At 43.5% G+C, this 18,284-nt stretch overlaps 2 protein-coding genes across 2 annotated transcripts in view; one reads left to right on the forward strand and one right to left on the reverse strand.

Annotated features, from left to right (window-relative positions):
- MARCHF3 (membrane associated ring-CH-type finger 3) overlaps positions 1–9,252 on the reverse strand; it is a 135,611-nt gene extending 126,359 nt beyond the window's left edge. The window contains exon 1 of the mRNA XM_026507869.4: positions 9,015–9,252. The gene's annotated coding sequence lies outside the window, so the exon portion shown is untranslated. The remainder of the gene's footprint in view (positions 1–9,014) is intronic.
- A 436-nt stretch (positions 9,253–9,688) lies between these two features.
- MEGF10 (multiple EGF like domains 10) overlaps positions 9,689–18,284 on the forward strand; it is a 343,436-nt gene continuing 334,840 nt past the window's right edge. Inside the window, exons 1-3 of the mRNA XM_048221243.2 lie at positions 9,689–9,777; positions 16,488–16,573; positions 17,572–17,659. The gene's annotated coding sequence lies outside the window, so the exon portion shown is untranslated. The remainder of the gene's footprint in view (positions 9,778–16,487; positions 16,574–17,571; positions 17,660–18,284) is intronic.

Here is an 18,284-nt window from a genome sequence, read left to right on the forward strand (position 1 = left end):
GGAAATGTTGGAGTGGGGTTACTGCTGGCAGAGCTGCTGGTGGGGTTTGGGAATGAGGTAAAATAGAAGATCACGTAAATGTCTAATGGTTCACAATAAGCAAAAAGCAGTATGGCTTGCAACCAAATTAGCCATTCCAGTCTAATAAGTATTTTTCCTATAGGAAAATTACAGAATTATAAATTTCACCCGTAATGGAGAGCAGAAAATATAAGGCACATAGATTTTATAATTTTGTACAGTATTTGAGACACATTACTTATCAAATGGGTGGACATTATAACTGATGAAAATTTGCTAAGAGACCATAATTAAGACAGAATAGCAAATGGTGCCTTAGCTTTTGAAAAGGGTCACTATCAGGATTCCATTTAACATCTTCATTACTGATCTGCAGCGAAAATGGAAATGCATTCAATGTAAGGATGGTGTCTAATTGTGAGATGTTGTCAAGGGCTGGAAAGTGGTAGAAAAATATCCGCAGAGGTTAGAAACATAATTTAAGTAGGTAAACCAGATTAAGCCACCTGAAACACCAAAAAAATAAAGATTAAATAAAATAAATGAAGGAGAGAAACCTGAAACTCACTGGCCATAGTTCTGAAGGAAAAGGAAAAAGTGACAACTGTTGATGTTAGCTAGAAGGCAATGAATGATGCAGCCTCAAAGGAGAAACAGTCCATGGTTAGTTAGAACAACAGATTATAAATTTATCAGCAAAAGATGCATCACTCCACATGTCCTGTCTGTAAAGATTATCAGGGGAGCCCTGCCCTTCTTTTCCCTATTCAGCGTATACCTGTTGGGGTATTTGTAAAAAGGTTCATCTCCTTGGTTGTCATGAGTATGTCTATTGCTAGCAGAGGCTTGTGATCTTATTTCTTAATGACATAAAAAAGTGAGCAGGGGGCAGTAAGAGTGATTAAGCAGGTAAGGGGGGTGTCACTAGCAAGTATGGGTAAGGTTGGTAAAACTGAGGTTCTGCAAGGCTAATTCCTTTTGTGCTACGTTTAGAGTGTGTAATATCCCAGAGAGGAGAAGTTTCATTATCGGGGTCTTCTTTTTAGCATTGGAAAGAAATACCGGCATGCTCTAGGAAACTCCTTTGAAAATGGTCAAACATGTGGTTAACTCCTGCAGGGAATAGATTAATGGGAACACTGATTCTAATACAGACTTTATAGAGTTCTTACCTGAACAGAAGGGAAAGAGAATGTTAAAGAGAGGAAAACATGAATGTGGGGGGTGGGGGGAGACTAAATTTAGGAGAAAAATTAAAATCAGGGAAACTTAAGGATGAGAACTTCCTGGGGGTGCCTGGGTGGCACAGCGGTTAAGCGTCTGCCTTCGGCTCAGGGCGTGATCCCGGCGTTATGGGATCGAGCCCCACATCATGCTCCTCTGCTATGAGCCTGCTTCTTCCTCTCCCACTCCCCCTGCTTGTGTTCCCTCTCTCGCTGGCGGTCTCTATCTCTGTCAAATAAATAAATTTAAAAAAAATCTTAAAAAAAAAAAAAAAGGATGAGAACTTCCTGGCTGTGAGAACCTCAGTTTATGTAACATATTCACAAAGTGGAAGAGGAAGATTTGGTACATGGGACGCTGAAAGACAGCTCTGAGAAAATGCCAAAGCAAAGCAGCACAGGGCGAACCTGCACTGGTCACAGGGACAGAGACGGGCTCCACAGACGTTTGCCTCCCCCCTCGTGGAGCCAGGCTCAAATCCTCCCAGCCCCCAGCACCCAGATGAAAGCAGAGGCCTTGGGACAGGCAGGGGCAAGTGCTCCTCACTTACAAGATCCAAAAGCAACCAGGGAGTCCATGACCTCATCTAGGATTGCTCATCTTCTCTGTTGCCTTGAACATCTAAATAACTTTCAGATGTAATTGCTCAGTTTTCTAATGATATTTTCTTGGCAGGTACGAGAAGAAAGCACCTACGTTCACTGAGGCTTAATCTCCCAGATGAGACAGAAAATAGGGGTCCTTGATCTCTTGTAGTCATTTGAAGTGCGTTAAGATCTAACATAAAAGGTCTATCCTAAAGGCCCTGACCTCGGCAGTTCTACGCTTAATTTGGCTGTTCCATAGACTCCACCTGGACACATGGTCCATGCAGTAGCTTAGTAAGCCACTCTGATGTAAGAATTGAGGTAAGAACTTAGATCTAAGCCATCAGATGACCTCATGTACATGATTGTATAGGGGATGCTTCTTGAACAAAAGATTTAGAGATGAAAAATATTTTGTCTCTGAAATTAAAAATCTGCTGGAATTTTAATTTTTTAAAAGAAGCTTCACTCACAAATGTCAGGTTTCCCCATTATGTTCAGCTTTGGTTATCTGTGGCCTATAGGCCCAGCAACCATCTTGTTCCTCCACGGCCCCCAGGCCTCCCACAGCCAAAGTTAGCCAGTTGGCTGCCCTGGATGGCAAAAGGAACCAGTACATCTGAGACTTCAAAAGATAGGCAACTCGGGCTGCCCCAAGCCTCAAAGTGGGGCCCATGAGTTAGCTGCCTGTTCAAGATAGGACACAAGGAGTATGAGAACAAAACAAGGAACTGGGGGACATGGCCTAGACTAGTGGAGGAGTGGGTGGAGTTGGAGACATTTCTGAAGACGTCACAACGGGGACGTAGTGAGAAGAGGAGGAAAGGCAGGAATGGAGTAGAGGGAAACTCTGAAGATGGAAGAGCAGGAATGATGACAGTTACGTGAGGCACTGAGACAGGGGCTAGAGCCGGAAGTCTGTCGCTTGGATTTAGTTATCGCTACCATTTCAACTGGTGGTGAGTATCCTTGTGCACATCTTTGAAGGCCTTGCAAATGTTCACCTGTAATTCTTTGTAGCCTCTAGTGCACCCAGCAACTATTTCTTACATACCCTTTCTTGAGAAGCCACAAGATGAGAGGTATGGGCCCTGCCCTCCAGCGGCTCTCAGTCAGGAGAGGGTGGGGTTACAAGAGATGGTTCTGTGGACAGTGTACAAACTAGCCCAAAGATGGGCTTCCCAAAGGCACTAATACTTGAGCTGCATTTGGAGTAGTAGAAAAAAGGTACTACCCATGATAGGTACTCAGTTACTGTTGCTAATTAATTTTGATGTGTAATGATTATTTGGAAAATCGTTCAAGGACTAGGAGCTAGTTTTTATCACCACTGTTGCGTGTTTTTTTTTTTTTTTAAGATTTTATTTATTTATTTGTCAGAAAGAGAGAGCACACAAGCAGGCTGAGGGAGAGGGAGAAGCAGGCTCCCCGCTGAACAGAGAGCCCGACCCGGGGCTGGATCCCAGAACCCTGCAATTATAACCAAAGGCAGACACTTCACCGACTGAGCCACCTAGATGCCCCATCACCACTGTTTTTATTACTGCCAATAAAACAGATAAATCTATCCATTTTAGTGTCTAAGGACATAACCTGAAAAAATACTATACTTTACCTTTGGTGGAGATGGGGAGTGCACTTATAACTTTTTAAATTATGAGGCATCTCCTTGTTCTACTTATCTCATAGCAAAAAGTTTTAAAAGCTTTTGAAAAGATCACATTTTGCTCACTTGAAATATGTCTGTATATTTTAGCATAAAATATACTTGGCAGCTGCTAACATAATTGGATGGCTACGCCTTGCAAAAACTTGATTTCTTTTTAATCAAATTTTTAGAACCATACTGGGTTTCTTGCCAGTGCTACAATAGTGAGCAATAAATACATCATTAGATCAATGGTGCTCTGATGATGGATTACTCCAAAGATATTTCCAGCCAAGAAGAATAAGCCCATAGTCTCATTGTGCAAAGATTAATAAAATACTGTTTAAAACATAGATACTTGGTTAATATAACAGGGAAGAAAACATTGCAAAATAGAACATAACAGCCTGGGTTTATAATGTAGCGGTATTGATCACGGATTTTCCTAAGGACTCTAGAGCAGCCACACGATTATATATGCCTCTGATTAGACCCAGAGATGAGAAGGAAAAAGTTATAAAAAAGGAAACTAACCAGAGGAAGGCCTGCTGCTATAATAAATTATTTAAAGCAAGCAGGGCGAGCGGGTTGTGAAGACAATATAAAACAGAATCCAGTGCCCCCAAGAAACCCCACACCATCACCACCTCTATAAATTTCTTACCACTCTGTCTGGCATTTTACTGGAAGGGCTTCTTTCCCTCCACTCTCCCCATCCCATCCATCCCCAACCCTTCACTTTTTGTCAGTTCTTTTCTCAGAGCTTAACATTTGTTTTTCTTCTGTAACCTAGAATGCTGTCTTCAGTTCTATTGCTTAGCTTGTATCTGAAGAGTGTCTGTCTGCAAGGCCACAGATGAGTGCATCTGTCACTTCATTCATCTAGATCTTAAATTTCCCATGGAAACTATAAGCTTGGAATACCTAATGTGACACACTTATCAACGTGACTTTGATATTCTTCTTATTTTCTCTTTTTCTTATTGTTGTTGTAGTTAAATCCACAAAACTAAAGCTAGGGTAAAACTTCTACAGCTCAGTGGCTGTTCTATATTAGGTGTTGTGACTAGGCCCAAGAAACTATGAAGTGAAGGTGGAAGCCTGATAAGGGCATGTTGGAGGAAAATTGGTCAAAATGGCCAACATTTAAGTATTAAGAGATGTGAAAAGGGCAGACTGACTTGAGAAGTAAATATTTTATAGGAAGATTTTGCCATTGGAAATACGGGTGGGGAAAGAAGGGTAAAAAACGAGAAAAGCCTTTGTCAAATTCCTTTTACCAAAGAATTTTGTCAAAAGTATGCCATAGCCAAAAAAAAAAAAAAATTGTTGCTTAGAGACTTGCAGTGACCCATAGCCCAGTTTCAAGAAAAGTAGCATTCTACCATAGTTTTTTAAGTAGGCACACAAATCCCATCGTACAGTCAGGGGCTGTGATTATACGTTAGGCTTTTAAAATTTTCTAGGTCCATTCATCATGTAGAATCTGGGCAAATGAAATATAAACAACTCTATTCTGCCAGCATAAAACATTACTAGCAGCATAAGAAGACTCACTAGCAACATGGTACAGGTCTAAAATATGAGTCCAAAGAATTCAACATATAGGCTTTACTGCCGTTGTGCTCTGTGACCTTTAGCAAATTATTTGCCATTCCGGGTCAAGCCTGGCTGGTTAAGGTTAGGGTCATTGAACCAATTATCATATTTGGTGGTAAACTTTATAAAGAAAACTGTTTTCAAGGTCACATTTTACATAAAAATAAATTTGAAGAAAGAGGTAAAAAAAATTATAGATGATACGAATGACTAAGCATAATCCTATCATATCACCATGATGCTAAATAAAAATAATTCAAATGCAAGGCCAGTTTCTCAGTTATTGGTGTTATCTTTGAATGTGAAAGACAGGATCTAAATATTATCATTCTTTTGCGGCTGCTGTTTGCTCATCTGTAACAAAGTGGGAAAAGAATCCTTGTACTCAAAGGATTGTTAAGATAAGTGACCTATAAACATGCCTGCCAAGTGCTCCTTAAAACAGAAATTGCTCCGTGAAAGTCCCAGTAATGATCCAGTGGCCTGGAACAATCCCAGTTCAGTGTCCCAGCCTCTCCACGTCCTTTTGTCATCAGGCGAGTAAATATTCCAGGCACTTCTGACCTCTGAGAAGTCATTAGGTTTTTTAAGTACGGGGATGGTAGAAGGAAGGAAGAATAACAGCTTCTGACAGATCCTTTCCCTTTAAAATTTTATCTAGAAGTTTTAAATTGAGAATTACGCCGGTCTGAAATGGGAGAATAGACCCTGAATGTCAGTATCAAACTATAAATAAAAACTGATTGGCAATAATTAATAAGTCCAAATTCCCAGTGATTTGAAGAGAGAAGTAGCAATCAGTTGTCAACCCGTCTCTCCACAATGCTGAAAGGTCTATTTATCCAATTAATTGGGTAGCTCAAAATGATGAGTCGTGGAAAATGGAAACACCTAGTCTCTGGATAGTTGGCCTAGGGCACTTTCCTGACCAAGAGGCAGATCAGCCTCAGCTTCCCAAGGAGATTCTCGATCTTGGGTAAATCTGTACTAGTCTCCAAGCCTAGAATGGCTTTGGAGTCAAAGGTGGCTCCTGAGGACTGAGATTCTTCTACTCTCCAGGGAGAAATGTCCAACCATGTGAGTTATGACTGGCGAAGTCACCTCAGAGCACCCCAGAAACCCACTGGATTTGGAATACAGATTGGAGGGACTAAGACTGGGGAGAGGTCTTACCACCTTGCTTCTCTAGAGAGACTTCCTTAGAATTGAGGCTACCCTGGAAGAGAGAGAGCTGAGGATTCCAAAACAACTCTGAATAGAGAACCAAAGGTGCCATTGTTGAGGACAGAGTGTTCGAGTGCTGCCTATAAATTTCACAAGGCTGGTAAATGCCACCTGGAAATAAATATCAGAACAATTACTTATTAAATTAATCCACAGACTATGATCATTCTTTTATGTCATAAACACCATTCCAATGTTTCTCAAAATGTGGTGAAGGGATCCCTAGCATCAGAATCACTTGGGGGGGGATGCTTGTTCAAAATACAGATTACTAAACCCCACCTGAATCAAATTTAAGAGAACAGAGTCCAGCCCACAAACTGAATTTCTAAGGACTGGCCCAGTTGATTCTGATGATTCATATCAAGGCAGGAGAATTATTTTGTCTTTGTAGTCCATCAGAAATTTAAAGACACTTACAGATTAGGGACATGCATATTTTCCCCAAAATGTTTTAAGCACCATAAAAATGAAAACAGTACTTCTTGTGATGAGTTCTTAAGAACCATTCCAGTTTATTCTGCCCACATATAATAAATAATAAACACCATTATTAAAATGTAATTATGAGCATAAAATTATTGGGAAATATATCAACTATGCTTCTCAAAAATACTGCCTCTATTTTGTCACCAAAAGTAATTATGTTATTAAAGGAATTTATAGTTTTTTTTAAGTATCAGTCACTTGGCTACAGGAACTTATTAAGCTGTTATACTCCTCCCATACCCTTTTAGTCATCAGAATTTTTGTGATAAAGGTTTTTTATTATTTCTTAAACTATAAATTGTGAACCATTGTAACCAGTGATTAGGCTGAACATGAATTTATATCCAGGTTATAAATTCCTAAAAACATGTTTCATTAGAATTACTAAGGCAGTCTTAACTCTAGAGATTAAATAGCCTCTGCAATAAAGCTCTGTTTACTTCTATTAAGGATTTTTTTTTTTGGTGCAAAACAATTCAGTTTTAATGCATTCTCTTAAGAAGCAAAAGAAAACAGTTTCTGATATACACGCTACTGCAAAGCAGTAACCCAGTGTTGCATGGTAATGTGACAAGCACCACATTTGTTTTCTAGAGGGATTTTAATTTTTTTCTCTTATAAACTCCCTTTCCCCAAACCATGGTTATAATTATTTCACAAAATGTAGTTTGCCATTACTGAAGAGTCAAGCACTCCTTTTCTCCCGTACCAAAATCACAAGTTCAGAACTTGAGAGGCAGTCTTTCTTTGTAGCATGTTGTTCCTACTAAGAGTTGCCCCCTACCCACGCTCCACCCTAGTGCTCCAACTGAAGTGACTGAAGTGTACATGTTATGTTTTAACAGATGGGCCGGCTGGCGGCTGCTGGGCTGTAAAACAGGAACTCGAAATCTGCACCGAGTGGTATTGAACTAAATGCTCGTAAAGTTCATGGACATATACACTGACCCAGACAGACCAGGCGGATTCAGACATGCATACACACATGCTCATCATACACCCCGTAGATCGGAGGGTTTATCTCTCCACACAGAGCAAGTTCAAGGCTGTTTCCCCCTCCATATATTTCTATCTTATTCACCTATCAATTTTACACACACACACACACACACACACACACACAGGCACATCTACATATGCATACAAGCATGAATAGTTCTATCTCTCAACATTTTTATGTATTTTCAAAGATCAAAATGTTCCCAAATTGTGCACCCAAGTCTGTAGGATGCTCAATAAGCTCTCACTCACATCCAATAAGAATTACCAGAAAATACTATATTTAATTCTATTGAGTCCACACATAATATAAACTACATGTATGTAACTGCCCTCAGAAAAGCCAGCTGCTTTGAGCCCTTATCATTACGACACAGAGAGGAAAAATATCCTAGACTGGGTCACAAATGAAGTGTCAGGTTTAACCTTGAATCCTGTGTTGTCAGTTCCTGTCACAACTTCACCACTTAAACACCAACCGATCAGCCTGGTGGTCCCTTTCACGGTCTCATCTAGGATTTTCCCGGGCTCCCTGCACTGGGATAGACAGCAGCTCCCCCTGGTCCTAACGAAGTCCTTCGGGTACACCTTGCAGGTGATGTGGAGTACCGAACACCTCATGAGGGATGTGGATACAAGTGCTAATAGAAAGTAATTACAAAGTTTAATAACCGTGCTGTCAATTCCTCTCAGTAATTGCAAAGCACTGAAGCCCCTGCGAAAGAACGTAGCTGGTCACTTAAGTTCTCTGACCGCTGAAGACCCACCCCGAAGACGATGGTCGCTGGCTCAGGCTACAGCTCAGACACCTCCGCCCGGTTATCGAGCCGCACCGCCTCCGGCGCGGGTTAATTTTTCAGAAACCCGTCCTCAAGCCATCTAGGAACTGCTGTCGGTACACGACTGGGCACGGAGGCCGCCCCCAGTGCGCCTGTCGCCGCCGCAGAGGGCCAGGGGACGCGTCCCCAGGCCCCACCTAATGATGGCAATTATAACATGCCAAGTTGGTGAGAACGCAGAGCCGCGTCCCGGACCGAGTTGCGACGCTCTGAAACAAGTTCGGGAGTGGGGATACCGTCAAGGAGTAAATCCCGTCTGGCCCTGACCTCCCCACAGCGGCCACGCTCGGACGGACGCACCGACACCCTCCAAGACCCGTCCAGTCCCCCCAGCTCGCCGAACAGCGCCAAGAGGAGCCGCTCGCCTTGTGCGCGGCCACTCACCCTCCTCGCTGAGTCCGGATCCCAAACCGACGCCCCTGCTGCGGGTCCTGAATCCCAAGTTGCCCCGAACCGGCGACTGTTCTCGCTCTAGAGAACCCCGCACATCGGTTCGGGCAGGCACCTCCGAGGGAGCACAGCAAGCCCAGCGGGCGCCCCGGCTCAGCAGCCGCCCGGAACGCGTTGACAATTCAGGGACCTGCTCAGCGAATGAGGCGGACCGCCGGGCTGAGGCTACCCGGCTCCGGAGGGAGGCGGGGCCGCGCGGCGGGCGGGGCGGAGTCAACCCTGGGCCAGCCCCGCGGGGGCGGGGCGCCTTTAACCCGTGACTGGCGGAGCCCTCAGCCAATCGCGGTGACTCCAGGAATCCGGGAGGCCGCGGGCCGGGCCGAGCGCCCGGCTCCGCCCCGCCGCCGCCGTCCAATCGGTCACAGCCAAGGGCTGGCGCGGAGACGCGCCGGCGGCGGGGAAGTTGGCTGCAGTGGGGAATCGGGGTTGCGGACTACCGCTGTGAGGGCAGCTGCTCCGGGATTCGGGCGCCTTGGGAGGGAAGTGGCGGCCCCAGGAGGCCCTGGCTGAGAGAGGCTTGGGGCCACCCAGACCCCTAGGGGTCGCGGCGTGTCGGCGAGCTGTGGAGCGAGAAGCCCAGCCGCAGCGCGGACCGACTCCAGGTCGACAACGCCCACACCTGGCGTCCGCGGGAGACGCCGAACTTGGCGGCCCCGAAGGAGCTCCAGCTGTCGGAGGAAACCGAGACCCAAAGAGGGTGAGTCCCGGGCCGCATCACCCAGTCACAGTTGGAGGCCCGGGCCCGAAACTGGGAGCTCCGGACTCCCTGGAAAAGGTTCTGGTTGCGGTTTGGTGGTTCTTTCCGAAAGAAACTCCGACTCTGCGGCCCTCCTGGAAAGTTCATTACACGTCCCCCTCCTCAGCCCTTCTTTCATACGACCAGCAGCAGGGAACCCTACCAGGCGCCCTTCCCGACCCAAAGCGCCTGAGGCACTTGGGCAGAGCCCGGGGGCGAAAGGGAGGCTCGGGCGCTACACGGCGCCGGAGCCCCCGAGACCCAATCGGAGGTCGGGCTGCCCTGTGGGGAGGCAGCCGCAGCGCGGTTCCTCCTGCTGCTGTCCGTTGGTCCGCCAGAGGGCCCGGAGCCCATCCTCGAGGGCAGGAACGCCTCCGAGCGAGCCACATGGGTCCCACGGTGCACACGCACTGCCCCTACCCCTTCCGAAGTCCCTGGACCGAGCTCAGGGACCTCCCTAGCGGCGGGCACCGGAGGAGCCTGAGCTCCCTGGACCGGTCTCGGCTGAAGAAGGTTCTGTGGGCTCTGGCAGGCCGGGTCACTGTTGCTCCTTTTGTCGGCGGATAGACTCCTCAGCCTGTTTTTAAGCCCTTTCCTTGGCTGCAGCTACACACTTACGGAGCTGTGGGTATAACAAGTCAAACAGCAAAGGGTTGCGTGCTGCTTTCCAGGCTGAGGCCTAGAGTGTTAGCAAGTCCCAGAGCGTAGCTTTGGGTGCATAGTGGCCTCTGTGTACCTGGAACCGCGCCTGCCCTACGTAGGCACTCAAAACATGTTAGTAAAACGAAGTTCAGCAAGGCAGGAAAAGAGTCAGGGTATCTGGTGCGCTGACACTTTCCTCACTGACCATTGGCTCCCTCAGGTTCAGAAGTCCTGAAGGTTTTAGTTTCTCATGTGTGAGGGACTGTGGACCTTTACAGGTATTATTCAGTGGCAGCTTGGCCTTCCTAAGGACCTCCTAAGGACCTGCTCAGCTCTCATGAGCAATTTCTAATGAGAGTCCCTGGCAAGAAGGAAGGCAAAAGGCTTGTAGCTGAAAAGGAGTGAAATGGCCCAACCACAGGGAAGGCTACAGCTCTGAGGTGAGCTTGGGCCTGGTTTGAATCTCAAATGGTGTCTCCTCAGCTCCCTGTCTCAGTGGGGGAAGGTCCATAAGGCAGGCTGTCAGGCAAGAAAATCAGGGTCTGGACAGTCCTTAGTAGGCCCTGAAAATTGATTTGTGACGCAGAAATTGCATGTATTTAAGCCCTTCCTCGTTTAGTGGATCGAAAGACAGGTACAGGCAAGGGAGTCCATTCCATTCAGTTGCAACAGTTGCTTACCATGCTGCTTAGTGTCTTGAGAGAATGGCATTTGCCCACAAGGAATTACCTCTAGACGACCTGAATGGAATACACACCAGGTCTCTGCCTAGGTTGGGATGGGAGGATCAGGGGAAAAAATGTATTTCCTTGGATTCTTTTTTTCCCCCCACCCCTATCCAGGGGGGAAATATAACTAGAGAAAAAGTTGGCCAACAGTGTTTATCGTATTCACACCTTGTGAAGGTTTTTCACAGATGCTAGTGATTATTTTAAAAATCACCTTGGTAATAGGAGCCAAACATTGGCTGTTGACTGTACTCGCTATAGTATTTATGTTAGATGATGAAAAAAGGAAATAGGAAATTTGTTTTTATGAAAGAAGTTAGAACTAGACGAGAGATGTCCGTTTCCTGATTTCTAAGGTTTTCCGTCTGTTTGTTTCATACAGACATGATTGTCCACGGGTTCTTGGACAAGTTACTGGTCCCATTTTCCTTTGTAGAATGGATGACACGTAAGAGACAGCACGTCTAGACTCATTCACATTTTCATACCATCTTCTTTTTAAATTGGTATTTGACAAGAGTTTATCACTGGCACAGACTTCTTCCTTTGGCTGTCATTCTCCCAATGATCTCTTGAGTTTTGGCCATCTCCATATTCTACAAGGGAAAAGGAGATCTATTACTTGTGTAAGAATTCATTATAGTCCTATCTGTATGAAGCAAACAGAAAACCATGGAAATCTGGACATAGAAGTCACCTGTTTAGTATTAACCTGTTTCACTGAAGGAACTTTCTTTTCTCTCAAAGAGATGAGGAAGTTCGTGGAATGGCTTGGGAGTGAGAAGTTTGTCGTGAGACCGTGGAAGCAGGGCTGGTCCTTTTGTGGTGGTGTGGGTGGTGAGCAAATTTGCCTTCAGGCACTGTCACCCATCTCTGACACTGACATAATATTTTGGAACCTTCTAAATTTCTAAAGGATGTGACTGATAGGAGCTGTGAGTTCTAATCTAGCTTTGAGTGCTGCTTAACCTTCATTTACTCTCGCTTCCTCACTATAAAATCGCAGTGGCAGAACTGGCCCACTCTGTTTAGCTGCTTAGGGGGACGTGATGACAGTGGTTACAAAGCACTGCAAATACATGACATTTATAGCAATAGTGACTGTTGAAAAGAACAAAATGATGTTGAAATAGGAAAACAGCGTGGACAGAACAATTCCTCTCTACACTTGGAATTTCTGTTCATTTTAATCTCATTGGATTATTGTCCTTTCATTCTATAAATAGAAATGAGGAAAAAGGGCCCTCACAATCCTTGTTCTTTGATTACCAAATGTTTTTGGAAGCTTTGCTTAAGTGAATACTGTTTTCCCCTCTTTTTCCATTTCCATCACCTCTCTCAAGAAGTATTCACTTTGAAAATTATTCAGAATTTGAACAGACCGAGCTAAAGACCTTAGCAAAGAAATGCAATCAAAAGCAGCAGATTCTAATGCCAGCTAGCTATAGGTTCATTCTAAGACTACGGGTAAGCCATTAACCTTCCCATACCTGAGTTTCCCAACTATGAAACTGCAGCGATACTTCTGATTAATCTCACAGAGAGGAAAGATAACTCATGATAAGGCTCTTTGAAATAGTAATTGCCATATAGAGGACCAAATATCATGTAGGTGATGTTGCAAACTCAAGTATGATGTTAGTTTGCACACCACAACTAGGAGATGTTTTGTAGCAGAGGGATTGCTCTGGTATTATGTCTGCAGCCAGGGTGTGACCACCCACAAAACAATGATGTCTCATGCATTTAAATGACAGTGCAGGTGCCCCCTGTGAGTGTTATTGCCACAGGTCCAACCAAGTAAAAATGTGGTCACAGAAATGCGTGGGATAGGATCTCCTCATACATGCCCTGGAAGAAAAACTACACTGAACTTCTTAAAAATGGAGGCCACTATGAGTACAAGTCTGATGAGAGACTAGAATGGTCTTAGAAAAATGGCATGATACATAAAACTACATACATTGGTCAAAAGGCCACTAGAAGAAGTTGAAAAATACTCTTAATTTTAAAACTTCATAACAGAATGAGTAACACTGAGGAATTTGGAAAGGAAGGGTCATATATACAAGGGAGGAAAAATAGACTCCCAACCCTTAGAACCGTAGGGTGGTCTAAGAAACAGGACAAAGAATATGGGCTCTAGAAACACAATAGACTGAAGGTTGGATTTTCTTCCCATTGCTTCCTAACTTTGAGACCTTGGACAAGGTGCTGAGCTTCTCTGAGCCAAATGGGGTGGGAATGAAGAGTGTTGAGTTTTTTCTCATTGGCTTGTTATGAATCTCAACTGAGAAGCTCTCTGTAATTCTTAGCACAGGGCTGGGCTCATAATGGGCCATCTGCCAATAACAACAATTCCTAATATTTACTGAACACTCACCATGTGTCCTGTCCTGTTCCATGGCTTTTCATCAAATTACTCGCTTGATGCTCACAATCACCCTCTTATGTCGCTACTGTCTCTTCTTCCTGAGGGTTGCTATCTTCGTGAAGGGGCCATTCTAGGATTCATATCCTGCAGTGGACTAAAAGTCAGAAGCCTCTTTTAGTAATAGTATTTTAAACTAGCGTTGCCCGTTTTCTTGTGGAAAGGGCTAATCCAGTCTTTCCTTGCACCTGGGAAACGAGGCTGCATTGAGCACTTGGTAACACATACATTACAATAAAGGGAATGAGGGATTCAGAATTGGGGACAAAAAGAGCCATAGAAAACAAGTAGTGCTTCAAAACCCCAAACCACTTTCCAGGTCTCAGACTGTAAGCTCCTCAATTTCGGCTTCCAAACAGTGTGCTCATCATCTGGATTTGGGGTTTAATGGAAGTTAATTCCCTTGAGGCAGCAGTATGGGAACAGTAACTGGCTAAAGAAGGAAAAAAATGGATTATCCCTTAGAAATGAATTGTATCATTAGTTATTATGAATACCCCCAAATTATGACAGATTCATGTGTAAGTATGCCAGGGAGAAGTAGCCGTGAGCTATAATACACACAATCGTTTATTACCCAAGAGAATTTAGGTGCTAATGTGGATGGTTTTGCATCTGTGAGATTGTGAAACCCACAAAGGACTCCAAGATATAAAGCCAAATAAAACATAATACAGAGGGAAATGATTTTGATTATGTAACATTTATATATAGCATTTCATTTTACATTTTCAAATTGCTTTTCAGTCATTCATTTATTCTTCCCAGCACACCTGGGGAGTATATCCATGCTGTTATCCTCTGTTCACAGCTGAGGCAACTGAGACTGAAGGAGGCAAAGTGTTTTGTCCAAGAGCGCAACAGGGGCAGGGTGAGAAATTGTACATTTATTCAATCACAAATCTATTCAGCACCTACCCTTGGCAAGGCATCACAGAGTGGGGTGCACAGTGATGGGAACCGTATACGTGGTTTCTGCCTTGCAGGGAGTCTGCTGGGGCAATAAGTGTTTTGTGGTTATGTCTCTAGACAGTTAAGGACCAGGACCAGGGCTTAGAGGAGGAGAAGGTGAGTCCTCTAAGATTCCTGGAGACAGTGGGATATGTGGCCCTTGAGAGATGGGTAGCATTTTGGCAGATGGAGGCTGAGGGTGGTCAGAATGCGAGAGACAGAGACAGGAAGGTGAGCAAATTCAAGGCGTACTGGAGAATGTTTGACTACAGGAGGACAGTTGTCAGAAAAGGGCTGGTGAGGAGAAAGGAGCAGATTTTCTAGCACACTGAATACCCGGTTAAATATATAGATTTTAGCCTGTGGGCAATGGGAGCTCGACTCCTCTCTGACTTCTTCCATTCCCTCATTATTCTAACATGTACTGAGTGCTAATATACGCTTAGTCTCCAGATGTTTTCTCATACATCGGCTTTTCTAACCTTCACAGCATTCCAACGAGATACATATTATTTTTCCTCCTCAAGTGGATGAGAAAACTAATGCATTTAGAAATTCAGACTTGCCCACCACCCTGGAGCTAATAATTGACAGATGTGGAATTTGAAAGCCTCACCTTTGACTTTCTCATAGGTACTTATGGGAAGAAGGGGTACAGATTCTGGGTATTGTACTTATGATGCCCTTCTAACACTGTTCTCTTCACCCTACCTCAGTGTCTGTCCAGAACTGAAAAGTAAATAGGAGAAAAAGAAAATTAATTTCTTAACGTATAAGTTGTTTGATTTCTAAAGTCATCTGCGGGTCAAAAAGAAAGACACAGGGTGTTTCCCCCTATTTTCTGTGCTCTCCAATGAACAATAAATGTCTGCATTTGTATAACTTTAGTCTTGTGAGTGTCTGTAATATATTCGGATCTCAGCTTAGTCTCTCCGCTAAGCCAGAATCTCTCTCTGGAGTTGGTCAATTCGGTCCCTAATCCTTTCCCGTTAGGATTCAACCCAACCCATTTATCGTAGTGCCCTGTGAGGTCTCCATCTCAGCTTGAATTTTGCCCATCAAGAAATAGCTTTTCCTCTCAAGATACAGGCTACTAATTAGCATTTTTATTGTTTAATCATCAGGACTAAAATACAAGTGAGAGAAGTATTATTAATCCAAAAATACCTAGAAAGGAAACAGATTCCTTATTTAAATCTTCCCAAAAAGAAATAAAGAGATGCTCTCAGGAGGTGGGTGTGTACTTAGGTGACGTAAAAAGTGAAACTGCAAGTTTCCACATTTGTTAAATAGGGTGCTTTTCATTAATCTGGTTTTGTGGAAGAGTTTCTTTGGAAAATTCCTGTCCGTGATCAGCCAGAGAAGGCTTCCTCTAGAGCAAAAGACCTGCTACAAATGAGAGGCCAGTGTTGACCCTCTACATGAAGACAAACGGGAAACCACTGAAACGGGGCATTTCAAAATCCGAAATCGAATGTGTAGCATTCTCCTTGTCTCTCAACCCTCTGGGCCTTGTTTGGCTTTGCCCAGATTGTATTTTATCATCTGAGTCATAGAGATTCACAAGTAAATAGTTGAATATTTTTCCATGTTTTTTGTTTGTTTGTTTATTTCTTAAAGAAGTTGAAAGAAAGTAAACATGTGAGGATCATTAAAACAAGCACTGGACCAGAAAATTGTATCTGATTTCTCCTCTGTCTTAAAATGCCATAAGTTTTTCCTGTGCTTTCAAGGAGAGCAGTGGTCTGAGACAAGGTGGTCTGTGTTTCACTGAGGAAAGTGAGGAAACTAATCCATGTTTTCTTGGCTTCTAGATCTGCAAAGCAGGGATGCTTACCTTGAGATACAGAGAAAACAGGACTTCGAAAGACTCAGAGGAAATCATACAACTTATTGTAACCATTTGCATCTCTTTACAGAGAAAAAATCCACAGTACATACTTCTGGGGATTTTCCATATTGATGGAAGAAAGTGTTCAGGATACCAAAGTGAATCCCATTGAAGGCATGTATTAGCATTAATTTCTCCTAACTATTGAAATGAAGCCTGTGTGGTTCTTTCTCCCCTTAAGATGTTCAGCAAAAATGCTGAAACTCTGAAAGATGATTGATGTAGAAACATGCTAGAATTAACCTTATTTTAAAAACAATAACTATGCATAATAGATGACTTTCCCAACCAGTGAGACTCCCTGCACTGAGGCTCTTTTCACAGGAATTTCTGAATTCTGAACAACGTCTGACAGGATATTGCAGGTAGCAAAATACTGTGTGAGTAGTTAATGACATTTCATCTTGGTGTCTGCTGAAGGCCAATCTAGGATTCCTCTGAAAACCATCATGTCAACTGACTACCTTGGGAGTCTTTCTGGGGGGGTTGTTGGTGTTGTCCTGTCTAAAGGACTCAAGGTCATTGAGTTAGAACTCAAAAAGAACCCAAGGAACTTTTTGTAGCCTCCACAGTAAGCACTACAGTGTACTATCCACAGACGTAAATATTCAATAAAGATTTGTTTAATAGAATTTAATTGTTAGCAGGTCCTAAGCTTAACTAAAGCAGACAGCTGCCCTTGAGAATACAACCAAACCTCTATGGAGTGCAAAGAGAAGAGAGCATAGTCAAGGTCAAGTGCCCCCAGAAAGGTCATGCTTGTTTAGTTCATAGTTCACCACACCATAGCTGTGGTGGGGATGAGGGCACTAATTCCCATTCAGAAGCACAGAAACCATTCATTTGAAAATGAATTGGAATATATAATTGGACCTGGCCCTTGAAAGTTTTGTGGCCCTTTCGAATGGAAAAAGGAAAAACCGTATCTGTTTTCTGATTCCCTTTTCCAAGAAGCTGAAAATACATTGCAAATGAGCCCTTAGTTGTGGGTCACTATCCTTACAAGACCTGTCTTTGGTTCCAAGTTTGGAAACTTACTATGCCTCGCAATCTCACCCACCTCCAACCTGAGCTAGGTCTCAAAGTCTCATTTTGACCATATATTCTTTCAGCCACGTGGGAGAGATGAGAAGAGGCTAAATATAGCCGTATAAAAAACAACCAGCAAACTAGAAAGTGCCTTCAGGCTTCACATCAACAGTGAGTATATAGCATCAGCTTCAAGTCTTGTGTGAACATGCACAAATATTTTCTAAGAATTTTTTTCAGAAGAGGGTATTTTTTAGATATAATCTCTAAATTGCATTATGAATGATAAATGAGAAGGTTAACAAAGTTTATTTCAGGGATGTTTTACATATTTGCTGCCATGATTAGCTCTGTCTCTCTTTGTGACTATAGATTATGTCAGTTTATTAGTCTTGCTGGAAAGGGAGCATTGCCATGATGTGGTGTCGGGAAAGGATCTTTGAGATGATGAAGGTTGCAGGAAAGGCTCAAGTGTATTTTTGTATTTCTTTCATTTTGAAAGGCTGTGACTAGGACTTCATACCTGTCTAATAAGCATGAATGTAACATTTTTATGTTTGCTGAATGCCTTAAAGTCCCCCATTCGTCTCCACAATACCCCTTGAGAGTGGGTCAGTATTACCGCCAACAGTTTACATTTGAGGAAATTTAAGACACAAAGGGATTATGTGATTTGTACAAGGTCACCCAGCATGCAAGCCTAGCTAATAAAAGATGACTGTAAAGCTCTTTCCAAATAAAAAGTGCCTTATAAACATTAGGTAGGATTAATGGGCGTGATCCCAGGATGAGTAAA

This window comes from Ursus arctos, unplaced genomic scaffold (genome assembly GCF_023065955.2).
Source record: "Ursus arctos isolate Adak ecotype North America unplaced genomic scaffold, UrsArc2.0 scaffold_5, whole genome shotgun sequence".
Taxonomy (NCBI): domain Eukaryota; kingdom Metazoa; phylum Chordata; class Mammalia; order Carnivora; family Ursidae; genus Ursus; species Ursus arctos.